We start from the raw sequence: 14,450 nt of genomic DNA, 5'->3' as shown, positions 1-14,450 counted from the left end.
CTTTAAATTACTTAACTTGCTCTCTTGATTACCAACATTAATTATATTTTACAAACTGTTTATTTCATGATTTACTTTAGTAATTTTTAAGAGACAGCATATTATACCATTTTATTTCGCTGACTTAAGAAAACATTTACGCTTTCATGCTCATTATTGTTTTTAAAATGTGAGTCAGCTCTTTAGGTGACACTTTTCTGGTGTAAATAATATAATATTTTCTAGATGTTTCTTATCGATACTATTGTCTACCTATTTTTCAAATGTCCGTTTTTGACGGGCTTATAAATGGGAGCAAAATACAAATATTAAATAAAACCTAAGGAAACAACAACGAAGACACTAGGTCATTGTTTAAAATATATTTTTGTCGATTACGCCACAAAATATATCCCATACAATATTACAATGACCGCTGTAAATAAAAATTGCGGCGCGGCGGGCGACACGCCCTTGAATTCACGACGAGTCGCTCCGTTACCGTCTGTCTTGCTCTCTCTCGCTCGATGCCATTGTATATATTATATTATGTCACCCACCGCTGGAGGTTATTAAAAGTCGTGCAGTGACACCGAGGGGTTTTGGAATGGTGTGGGTATAAAGGGGACGCGTGGTGGTAAACGGTAAACGTCGTCTCGCCACCGTCCTTACTCGCCCAACCCCATCCTCGCAGCACACAAATACACCCTCGTCGTTATTACCTCAGTCGTCATCGTTTTGTACGTGTGCGCGTACTGTCGGCATTAGAAGCACACACACACACACACACACACACACAAACACACACACACACACACACACACACACACACACATAAATAAGAGGTAGGAAATGATTGTGGTCGCGGTGTAATACAGTAGGTCGCTTTTACGGGATTAACCGGGAAAAGGATTGTCGGTGGTGGAGAATATATACCGAGAATAATCCTTTCGGGCGCGCGGGACCGCAGGGAAGCCGTCGCCACCGCCCTGGGTTTTTGGCAACCTGACACGATTTCCACCGGCCGCGTTTTATCCGATCCTGCTCGTGCGTCTCGACACAAACCTTGAAAGTCCTTCCCCGCTCATTCCCTCGCCATCCCCCACACACGTATATATCGTGTACGTGTACACTTTTACAATATATTATATATATACATAAATACTTTTGTTTGTGCGTAACACCGTATGTTAAGGGCTGGTGTGTATATGTGGTGATGGCAGTGGCACCGACGACTACGGTGGTAAAGGTAGTTAATCAATATGTGGAAAAGAATTAGCACTCTGCCCACTCCTGTATCGGCCGTAAGTTTCGTTCCTCACTGACGGTACATATAGACATTTCAAAAAAAAAATAATAACAAATACATGAAAATAACATTTATTTTTAATAACAAAATAGTGGTTCGCTGGAAAAAATAGTTTTGTTTTTTCTACTGAAAAATACTTAATTTTACAAGCTTATATTTTTAAGTCCTATTTATTTGTGCAACCTATATTATAGAAATAAAGGTCATTGAAACGCGCAGGTGTCAAATTGTCGTCTCATTTCCTATTTTGTTTCAGTTCAAAAATGAATCCTTTATCTCCCTTAAATATATTTTTATACATACCATATATTTTGAGCTAACTTGTAAATTGGTTTTACAATGATGTTTATTGTTTTTAATTTAAATAAATAATTTTGTGTGAAGACTCATTTGACGTATAAATACACTGCTCCAAAGTTTCTATAGTATCAAAATCTATCGATTATTATTCGAGTCTATTGCGTACTTTAAGGAGGTCATTTTTGATGTTTGCAAAAGTTTCCGTTGTGGTAAGGAAAAACTGTATAAAAGTATTAAAGAACTGAAATAAGTTTAAACAAGTGTGGTTATAATTAAATCTTAAAAAAACTCTTCTTAGAACATTTTTTCAATTTTACTTTGTAAAAAATAAGTGATGCTTAAACACTTATAATAATTTTTTATATAGCTTATGAAAATATGTAATCAGTTTATAATATTATTGCCACACACACATACACTAACTAATGAGTTATTTCACTAGATAGGTTTACCAACTATAATTTTAATTTTGGAAAGTATCCAGTACTTTGATTGCATTTCAGGTTCCTGAATAGTTATAACTTACAAAATATATATAGTATATACATATAAAATATTTGTTCTTTATAATATTTTATACAAAATAAAATGTACTGAATGATTAATCAAAGTAACGCCAAAACTATGATAGATAATTAACATTTTCAATATACTTACCTTTGTGCCAAAATGCTCCCGGGGTATAGTACAGGTTACCTACAGTCGGCTACAGATGATATTACTGTTAAAATAATTAGTAGGAGGCATAATATGACGTATACAAATTCTAACAAATATATATTTTTTAAATAAATATTAAAATAAAATACTTATAAACAATAATAATAATTATTAATTTTATGATTTGCAATCATGATTTTCTTTATTAATATTTTGGACATAGTTTTTTTTTTTTTATTGATCTTAAGCTTCGGCAACTATGGCAGTATGGCCATTAGCTGTAGTGGTTTGTTGGTGGGTTGTTAGTGTCGGTAAGGGAAGAAACACGTGTGTGTTGGGTTTTGGCAGAATTTTTGATTGGGCACCCGTAGGTATCTGCCATGCCCGGGTGGGGGATGGCGGCACTTGTTCTCCGGACACCGTGACTTGCACGGAGAAAAATGCCGCCCGGTGGTCCCCGACATAGTTTTTATCTACATGCATAAAGATGAATTTACAATTTAACAATATTGGATTTACTTCTTATTTTAAGCATAAGTTGTAAATGTGTTCAGTTTTTTTGTATTAACATAATAAAACGTCCATAATTATGAAGTTGGGAATCATAAGATGAATTATTATAATTTTTGTTTGAATTATGTATTAGTTCAACTGAAGCAAAACTGAAAACTATAGAGATATAGGTTCATTTATTTTTGCCCGGGTGAAGCTAGTTGACACAGAGTATACATTTAAAGGCTTCTACAGCAATAGTTAACAACCTATAATTGTCCATGAACAGATTAACATCAATAATATATTAATATAAAAATTAATATAAATTATTTATAATTTATGAGTTATAATTGTTAACAGCGTTAATATTTATTTAGTTATTTATATTTAGAGATTAAATCAATTATTTTCAAAACTTGGTCTTCATTTTAGATCTTCTGTAACATTTTGGGGATATCGATAAGACTGTCTCTTCTGTATGTACTGTTTTTAGGATTTTTTAGTATTAACTAATTTTTTTTAACAATCTGTCTCTATGCCTATTTGACATTTTTTTTTTAAATTAATTGCATCATACAGATTTATTTATTAAATATTGGACGTCATATTAAAATAAAATAAACACGCGTAGATCAATGATATTGTTATTTATTAAATTAGAAAAATAATATTTAGTTTTGCAATACTTATTTTTGTGCCACAATCGTTAACGCTTAATGGCCATTTATAATATTTAGCAAATAGGAACTACGTGCCTAATTCTTCGGATGGTTACGAAGTTTTGAGGAGGGTCTATTCCCACAGGGAAAACCACTGTGCAAATATACCTGAACCTACGATCCCTGTGGTGTCGTATCAACAAAATCTGTTGAGCAGTTATTCACAGAAACATACCCGATGGTCAGAATACGAATAAGCTTTAACACACATGTATAAATATAAAGTATATATTATGTATCATGCACCTATTCCAGTAAGTATGAAGGAGTCTATGTGTGTGAGTGTGTACTTTTAGACCGTTTTGATATTATCTCATGAATATCCTTGAAGATTGGACCTGGGAATATCTTATTATTATAAGTCCAAAATCAATTTCATTATAATTTTGAAGAAATAATGCGTAGCATATTGTATGATTTTCAATCCAGCTTAGAAACATCCAGTTATACAATTTATAAAACAGTTGAATTCAAAATGAATCGAATTAAAAATATTTATATTTTTCCGATAAATGTATGCAGATATACCTACCCTGTTTATTCGTAGGTAACCTATTTCTATAATTTCAAATATATAGATACTGAATGAGTTATATATTAGATATATGACACATATTTATAATTTTATTTTTACTTTAAAAAATGTTAATAAATTACTCATAATATTGTGTACAAAATTATAATCATCCCCGCAGTTAACAATTTATATATACGTATTCGACTGCTACACGGTATTTGTAAATAATTTTGATGGGGTTTAGTTATTTATCATCGGTAAGATCAGAAATCAGAATATAAACACAGTTTACGTGTTATAATAAATTTATTAGTCCACAACAGACATATTTTGATATTTTTATAATGTAAATACACTTGAATAGATATAAGTACATAACATATGATGAATTGATTAGTAAGTTAAAATTATTTTTGATACAAATTGTTGGTGGTCAATTTCAACATATGGCGTAAAAGGTGGACCGTAACGATTGGCATTGACCTTCACGGACAAGACAGCAGTATAAAAAAAAAATACACGTAATTTAGTTACTTTGCCCTTTAAAAATAAATATAAAAAAGGTTGGAAACGACAAATGAGGGGAATAATGTTAAAATTGTTTATATTTTTCCCATAGGAAAACAGAAGTTTAAGGAAAATCGATTTTCAGGAAAAGAATTGTGTTTCAGGTACGTCTGTCCGTACGTTGATGGAAAACAAGAGTAAAGGTATTCTATGGAGAAACAGAAAACCCTAGAGAGCCCACACTACTTATTAGTACAAAAGGAATAGTTTTCCACTTTGTGGTCCTCGTCTTGTACGTGCTATTGGAAACCAACCAACACTTACGTGTCCAGTTGTATTTCGATTACTTCCATACGACGATAATTGATTTTTATTTCAAGTACTTCACCCCATCCACTGAGAAACTAATGTTTGGCGTACGCAAAATTGATAAATTAAAATAACTATCGAGTTAAGAATTTTATTAATTTTAAACTTTAGAAAATATGCAGTAAACGTTATTATTTTTTAGCTACACGTCGTGCATATTATAATACTATACAGTTGCCTTTTGTGTAACATTATATCGCATAAGTATTATATTTCATTGCGCGTTTTGTGGACAAACAACACGTTTGAGATTGAAGAGCCAATAGAAATTGGAATATTTAAATGAATATTGCATATATTTATAAATGTGTTATTATTTTTCTGAGGTGTACTTATAGTTATACCCTGCAAGACAGAAAACGGAATAAAATTCATTCATCATTGTTTTATACAGAGTTTAGTTTACATCAATTTACACTGTACGCATAATAATATTACCATCTAAAACAAATACCAAAATATTACGAGGGTGAGTTTTCTGTGGTTGATTTTGGATCTCTTTAAAATAATATAATATATATTTTTATATTAAGATAGATGGATGTAATTATATATTTTTTTTGTTGGATCTCCGTTTTTTTTTTGACTGTGAGATTCAACAAATCGTAAATAATTTTAGTATAGGTATAAAATATAATAAAATATATAAAATTATCCACACAATTTTTTCTTTTTTTTTTTCAAATAATGGCGTTTATTGAGGATTTACAATCTGTACATTATATACAATAAGTAAATATGATAAGGTATAATAAATAATATAAAACAATGGCTTTGAGTAACGTGGAGGGAGGCTCGCAGTCGAGTCACCATTTTACAATGAAATTAAATTTCTATGAGTAATATAAATGTATTTTATTGGTTAAGAAGATCTCTGCACCAGTTACGTTTGAGACGTCTTGTGGGGTTGTCAGGAAGAGTTTTTGAGACCAATTGAGAGATGAGGTGGTTGGGGTTCATATGGAGTTTCCCATGAAACCTTTTGTAGAAATTGGTGGCTGTATCATGGATGGTTTTGATTTGAAGGTCATCATGAAGTAATTTGTTTGTTACATACCAGGGAGCTAACTACACACTTTTAAACTTCAATCAAAACGCACATACAAATAACTCATTAATTTGATTTTGACTATGTACTCTATATTTTATCTAAAATAAATAAATACAAAAATAATCATAATGTATCACTAAGTAATAACCATGATTTATATTTATCAATAATACTTTAGTCGGTTTGTCATGAAAAATAATTATAGTATGGCGATTTATCGAGGGGATAATAAGAACATTTGGGGTTCATATTTGAGCCCATTAGACGTCCCTCTGCCATCGAACAAAACTTGTGTAGTATGGGATTTTCCAATCCATGTAATTATACCCCGGGAATTAGCTTATAAATCGAGGAATTCAGTGTCCAAGACAGTAATCACAGATTTAAGGGTCTTTAAATTTCAACTAGCAAGAAATATAATCATTGTGTCCATTGATAAAGTATACTACTATAATGAAGATTTAAAGTTCATAAATTATAGTTTATATATTTCTTGTAACTCGATAGTGTTTAGGTGATTATGGGTTTAGTAATCAATCTAGTTCAGAACTGAAAATATTACCTATAAATCGTTTGAATAATGTACTGTGGGACATATTGCATTGTTATCGGTCACTATTTATTATATTTAAAATTATTTTCTACAGTTAGTATATTATTTTAGTAAAACGTTGTGTTAAGAAAATTGTATTCAATTTTAGATTTGTTGTAAAATAATACTAAGTCCTAATTATAAATTAATAATTCCTATACTTTTAAAAAATTAATTTCTCTACTCCCTGTTACACGTATTGGTTTCATACATTTGAACTAAAATATTATGTTAAATATTTAATTATATTTCTATGTTTATTTATTTTTTGACACTTTACTGCATCTTCACAGAATTCGTTATAAATAATTAGTTCAAGAGTATTTCAGATTACCAATAATAAACTTTAGCACATAGTTTTGTATAAAATACATAAATTTCAAGATAACGCTGAGTATAGTAAAATTTAATGAAAAACTTCTTTCAGTCATCCAATTGTTAAGAAAGTTCAATAGGGTAAGTGACATAAAGTTTCTTGGGTTTCATTCTATCTCCATGCGTTACAATTATTATTATACAAAATATGAGTAACTTCCCAGTTTGTGTAAACTTAATGATACATTTTAAACTAAAATCATTTTTTGCTGTCTGTGATAGATATTTTACATCATAGTATTTGACATTTGTTCAAAATAATAATACGTTTACATCATTTATACAAAAATAAATACATTTCACGAGATAAATTTTAAAATGTTTTTCTAAATTTAAAAACCGTTCAAAAAATAAAATTTAATTATACACTTTTTATACTATTTTACTATTTTACTCTTTACATATTATAATAGTTTAATAAAAGTAAAAGATATAGTATAATATTAAAACGTAAACAAGTTTAAGAAACATAATATTAATTATTATAAACATTTAGTTACATTGTGTGTTAAAATCAAACTGTATAGAGAATCGCACCAAAAACACTCCATCGTGTTAAAACCTCACGAAGAAAAAAAAACTCAAGTTATAAAAGTGTTGATATCAAAATGGGGCTAAGTAATTTCTTAAATTCATCAGTAGAGAAATTGTTTCTAATTGGTTAGTAATTGTTTTCTTAATACAGCACTTATTTATTTAAAAAAAATGTTTATAATTATTTAAATAGTAAATATTTTACATTATGTAAATAAAATTATGCAAATTGTACAGTAATCAAATTTGGCATAACGTATGATTTAATACGAGAGAGGGGGAGTTAACTATTGGAGACACGCCTAGTGAGAATTTAGGAAACTATTTATTTTTAAAAGGACATCATACCCGCATATTTTGTTTCCGTTTTACTAACGATAATAATATACCAAAATGTACGTTCAGTAGTTTGAATTTTGTATTGATATCTTAAATATTGGCATAATATTATCAAACTTAAATGTAAGAACATTATCGGTGTTCTCTCGTTAGTAATTTTATTTTTAAGTGAATTATATGATAATTTTCAAATATTAATATTTTACATACATCATAAGTCACTTAAAAATTTAAATATCATATAAAAACAACGAGAGAACACAGATAATGTTCTTATATTTAAGTTTGATAATAAGGAAATTCACTCTAATATTTAAGCCAACAACACAAAATTTGGAACTGCTGCACATACATTTTGATACCTAATAATATATTCGTTAGTAAGACGGATACATCACACGCGGGTACGTCGTCCTCTTAAGGGTAGTTATCTACTTATCTGGAATGTATCCCGTCGCATGGCTATTTATAAGATATTAAGATGATTCGGGTGGTTCTCAACCATTTATGAGGTTTTAAAGTAGGAAGGGTAAGCAAGTTTATTTAATTTTAGAATAAAGTTCTTTATGAAGTGAGCTTCATTAGTAATATTCCATTAAGTTCCTGTTATTTGACGTAAACATATTGACTTAAGATGCTGTACGGTTTTAAAACTGAGAGCTTTACATAGGACCAAACTTATATAGCGTAATAGGAAACAAATATTACAATAAGTGTATAATTTTCATTTTATTTTTAAATGGAGTTTTTAACGGAATAAAGGGTCAAGTAGATGAAGTTGTGAAGAGTTAAATGTTTGACGTTTATTGCAGCCATATAAATGTATAAAATATATAATTTTTATTAATATAGAAATTGTTTTTTATTATTACAGATTCCTGTGAATCAAAAATTGAGTCAAATATCAAACGTAAGTATTTAAGAATTGTTTTACAAGTTGTAAGGTTGGTAAATTGAGAATGTAATAATGTATAATATAAGTACATTGAAACCTTTCTATAGTGTACAGTGTACAGCAAGTGTAAATTAAAATATGTTCACAATTTGCGTAACTACCTAATATATTATACAACGTAAGCATATAAATATTTTATTTTATGATAAACATGTAATTAAAATATATTTATATACTATTATAAATGATTTATTATTTTTTGTCTTAATACATCGACATAAAAATGTTATAACATGTATGGGTTATTTCTTATTATTTATGAACAAATCATTGTATTTATATACTTAAATTATAGCTATCTATATTAAATAGTAAATACCTATCTTATTGTTTTTATGTATCAAAATTAAAATATGTACATAGATAGTCATATAAATTTAAAATTAATGAAATAACTTTAAATGTCGGTTATTTTAAAAGCTAATTAGCTTTTATTTTTAATTTAATTTTAATCATTTTTTTAATTTGAATGCTAGGGTAAATTATTTAATTATTTTTGTTTTTAACAATTTTTATTGTCATTCATAATTGATACGGAAAAGGTTTCAAACCAAATACTTGTTTTCGTCAAAATCAATTTATTTGATTACACTGAAAATCCAATTACATTTTGTTTACCAATTCAATTTAGAAAGGATTATCGAAGACATAATCAAAATTTGAATATAAAAACTCGTATTTTTTCATTACAACACGAGTCTTCCTGTCAAAATATTAGTGGTATAATTTGAATATAAATTAAACAGATATAAAATAATATATTTAGTCCTTTATAAGCTATGTTACTCAATGCATCTATTGAAGCTAAGTAGGTATAGAATAAAAAAGGTATATATTCCTTATGTCGGGTTAAATACAGCTTTGTATATTCCACTGAAACTGATATGTGAAGTATGCGGACCTCATGCAAATGCTGGAGGGTGGTATTTGCCTACTTTTGTTTACTTTGGTATGATTATGTTGTACTATTTATATAGATTTGAAAGAAATTTATTTATTTGCCTTAATATCCTTAAGAGGATGTCACGATCGGCGCACCATTTGTTTTCTCTCTCTGACCTACGCATCATAGACAATTTATGTTTAGCACAACCAACACTGTGTTGTCACTTTTAATATTATAGTGAATTCACATACTATCAAACTTAAATATAAGAACATTACCTATTTACCTACATTGGGATTTTTACAATATTTTAATTTTTATACAATTTATAAGCATTTTTATACTGTAATAATTTAGACGCTCATAACTTATACAAAAATAAAAATATCATAAAATAACCAAAAAAGAGATACAGGTAATATTCTTAGCTTAATGTTTGATAATAGGTAAATTCGCTCTAATATTAAAAGTGACACAGGGTTGATTCAGTTGAACATAAATTTGCTATTTTGGGCCTGGTCAAATAGTGCGATGATATCCTCTAAACTCTAGAACAAATTTTAATTAAATATAAGATTATCAACAATATTATCATTCGTGCATAGGAAGTATAATATATGCCCCTGTAGTATATGGAACTAATTTTATATTTTATAAAAATGGTTTTTCAGGTCAGGGTTCAGTTCTTAGGTGTTCATGCGATTAATAACATACAATTATTTGAAATTAAAATAATTTAAATACTATTTATTCAGACATCTAAAATACAATATTTCCACAATATGTTACACTTTAAATAATGTCTATTTACGGTTATTTGTTATGTATTCTGTAGTGTAGAACGATCTAAATATATATTTTTATATCTTATACAAACAATGGTATGTATATATCACTTTTTTTTTTATTTATTTTTAATCTAACTTAACTCATCTAACTCATATTTTAGTCACTGGTATATAATATAAGTACGATTGTTTGACAGTTTTAGTACAAAGGGTGAAAATACATTAGAAAGGAAAAGTTTCGTTTGAAAATAATTGTATGATTGTATAATTTGGTTTGAGTCTGTTTATTATTTTTGAAAATTTAACAAAATATGGACGTGGTGCCTTTTTTGATCGACCATGCGGATGCTATCCGATAAGTAGCTATAGGAGATACCAATGAAGAATAATGTAATATTGTGTTGTATAGGAAAAAAAACTTATCTTAGTATTGAGATCGATAAAATTTTCGGCAATTTCTACAAATGAAAAATGGTTTGTGTAATTTTTTATGTTAAATGTAATATTAATACTATATAATATTTTATTGTTTTATAAACGATAAAAATGGGCTACTGACTTCTAGTGCCTCTCCAGTGTTATTTTCTCTCCACTTCTGTATATAATGAAAGGAGAAGTCGTTAGTATGAACGCGATAGAGTTTTTAATAAAAGAAAACTTTTCACTCTTAATTTCCGGAAAAAAAATACCATTCCCCTAAAGATGCGTTGAATTGAGTGTATAATAACTCGGTAACAGTTTTCACTATGTAAATATAAAAAGTATAACTTTTTGCAGTGACACAGTGAAATAAAATAAGGGAGTGAATTGCAGTCAAATTAAAAGTCGATTACTAGCGTGTCTGCCAGTAAATTTAACAGTCTATGATGAAGATATTGTTAGGATACTTTGGACGATACACAAAATGTCCCTTCTTATTTAATACTCATTAAATTTAAAATATAATATAGAATATATATGTATAAAATCGTACGCTTTTATTATAATCTGATATGCACCTAGTACTTACCTACCTTGGACATAACTTCTTTATGTTACAGAATTACTAACACTTGTTGAATCCTTCGTGTCATTAATAAACGAAAATTTCAAAACGTTTTTTGTTTTCATTATATTTATAATTGAATTAATTTAACATAGACTGTAAAGTGTCTTCGTACAACGATATAACAGTATTTGGTCTTAAAAACGAAGTGTACTTCGTGTTTACTTATGGAAAGAGATAAATATTTTAAAATGATTATGTTATCTTAATATGGCTGTAAGAGCAAGTACATGTTAGAGATCAAATAGTTAATATAAGTATAATATACTGACATAATATTGTACTAAAAAGTTTATGTCAAAACAACTCAAGGTTAGACTCATCGAAACTCATAATAATAATAATAATAATACTAATAATAATAATAATAATAATAACAGTAATAATAATTGTAAGATATTTGAGTCTCATAATATAATAAAACAGCTATTATACAATGACATAAGAAGTAGTGTTATGAAAATTATTATAATATTATCTTAATGTCTTACGATTGTGAGTTTAATTTATCTTATTCTATTCGACGAAGACATTTTACTATAGATCAGTTTTTGTAAATTGTAAATCTTTTCATACAGGTATTTTTTTTTGTATTTCTACATGTATAATTTTTTCATCATCGTACAATTATTTACCTAATAGTCTGGGTCTTAAAATTAATTATTGGAATTATTATCTTACTTTAATATTTGAGATTTAAAAATTGACTAATATAACTACAAATTATTATTCTAAGATATTATATTTATTTAATATTGGTAAAATGTATATAAAACAATTATAATCTGGTTATGGTATACATTTTGATAATCTCAACAAAACCATATAATATTTTTGACAAAGGCGAAAAAAATTTCAAATTCTTTTAAACATTTTCTAGGTGTATGTACAGTATATTAACTTAGCGATATAGCTTTCAGTAGAAACGAAATATAAAAATAAACAGATGTGAATTATTATAGTAGTAACTTTTGGAGTATTTTAGTGTCTTAAATTTTGTTTTTATAACTGGTTAGATTATACAAAAATTAGATACTTCTGGACTGAACATAAATGAGGGTATTGTACTTATCTCACTTCTCTGAGTTTGGTGCAAGCCATTATTTAAAACAAGGTTGTACGATAAGCTTTAAAATTCAAAAACAATTTAGATTTATTCAAAATGTATATTGTATCTGTTTTTTTCCCCAGTCATTATACATTTTTACGATAATGCATAGAAAATGTATGCTTTAAGTTGCATCTTACATTTTTTAGTAAATAATATATATCTACTTAGGTACATATTATTATATTAAAATTAAATAAATTACATTTACAACTATTGTTTTAACGAAATCTTAATAATTAAGGCCGTGAATTTAATTATCAATAAAACCTTTAAAAATACCATTGAAATATTTAAAATAAATTACAAATATAATGTCAAACAATGTATAGTAAAAGATTTAATTCGGTGTTATATCGTTCAAACATTCTGTTGTGCTTGCTACGTTTTACAATGAGCTAAAAAAAAAATTAAATTTGCTACAGATTCACAGCCCTAGTTAGGTTAGGTTATTGTTTAGGTTAGGTAACTATTGTTTGGAATTGTGATTTGTATACATAACAAAAATATACTCTACTAGGATTGATAATGATATACCTTTATTATTTACTGCGTTCAGTAGCTTTCGGTCTCGTCTGTAGTCGTCATCCGATTTAACTTAATTGGCTCGGAACACACACACACACACACACACACACACACACACACACACACACACTCACACACATACATGCTTATTTCCAATATACGAGATTGGATCCTCCCACCGAACACGGGGACAAGTCGTAAACATTTGTGGCCGAGAAAATCGTAACCGTTCGGTTAATTAACACAAATTTCGGGCCAGGTGAATGTTGTCCCGCCTTTGTAGACCAAAACTTGGGCGTATAGGAATGCGAGCCAAGCAGTTTGTAGGGAAACTGCTACCGTATACGGCGGGATGAAATGGCGAACGGATCATTACAAGGGTTCAAAGGCACACCGAATTTGTGCTTATCGATTCAAATAGTAAACTTGAAATTTTCACAGTAGACGTTTTTTCCTAGTATAGGTACGTACTATCGTGTGATTCGACGCTGATGTATTTCCGTATAGGTTTTATCGTGCGTATGTATACATGATGATATTATTATTATTTTGCAAATTTTTCATGCGTAAGTGAAGTATAGAAATCATCACATACATATTATTTAATAAAGTCGGCAGTCTATAGACTCCATGTTTCACTATACACAAATCAAAACGATTATTTCGATGACGTATTATAGCAAGCGCGTGTGTGATAACTTATATATATCACTGATAAGTGTAGGTATATGATATGTTTATGCACGTATTATTATGTATTTAAATTATTGCTAGTCCAGTCAAGAAAAATAAATATTAATTCTTTTTTTAAAAAGTTCTTCTTACGTAATCAAAAACTATAAATATCATATAAAAAATTAAGTTTTTAAATGGATAATAACATTATAGATAAACAAACTTTAAGATGCTGTTCCTGTGAAATCGCAGAAATGTCAGTTATCTCACATATGCGCCACGCCACTAATTTAGCGTTTCGATATCAATATTAGTATTATTAGTATTATATTATTAGTATTATCAATATCTTCAGTATACTTTAAATACCTATATAATAATTGTTCACGTGATATAAGAAACATTGATTATATTTTTAGTCAAGTCTGTAAGATAAAAATATATAGAGTTGAACATATTATTATTTTATTGTGATCAATGATCAGTACCATTTATTGTACGTGGGAAAATAATTTCTATGTCTTTTCAATGTACAATATTTCTTCAGTGAACGTCTGTGTCATTCAATATTAAACAAACATATTACAGTTTACTAGCTCTGTGTGTTTAAAATTTAAAGGCATGCATCGGTGATTATTAAATGGGCAAAGAGATTAACAGTTTCCTATTTCGTACGCGCTCGTTCAAACTTTAAACGCTTACAGTTCATAAACTATTTA

The 14,450-nt window shown here is 28.3% G+C and overlaps 1 protein-coding gene across 5 annotated transcripts in view; it reads left to right on the top strand.

Annotated features, from left to right (window-relative positions):
• Positions 1 to 14,450, top strand: part of LOC132951602 (acid sphingomyelinase-like phosphodiesterase 3a) — a 221,146-nt gene that overhangs the window by 62,885 nt on the left and 143,811 nt on the right. For all 5 annotated transcript variants that reach the window (XM_061023390.1, XM_061023393.1, XM_061023392.1 and 2 more), the window contains one exon: positions 8,621 to 8,656. The gene's annotated coding sequence lies outside the window, so the exon portion shown is untranslated. The remainder of the gene's footprint in view (positions 1 to 8,620; positions 8,657 to 14,450) is intronic.

This window comes from Metopolophium dirhodum, chromosome 9, assembly GCF_019925205.1.
Source record: "Metopolophium dirhodum isolate CAU chromosome 9, ASM1992520v1, whole genome shotgun sequence".
NCBI lineage: Eukaryota > Metazoa > Arthropoda > Insecta > Hemiptera > Aphididae > Metopolophium > Metopolophium dirhodum.
This window is presented reverse-complemented; position numbering and strand designations above follow the sequence as displayed.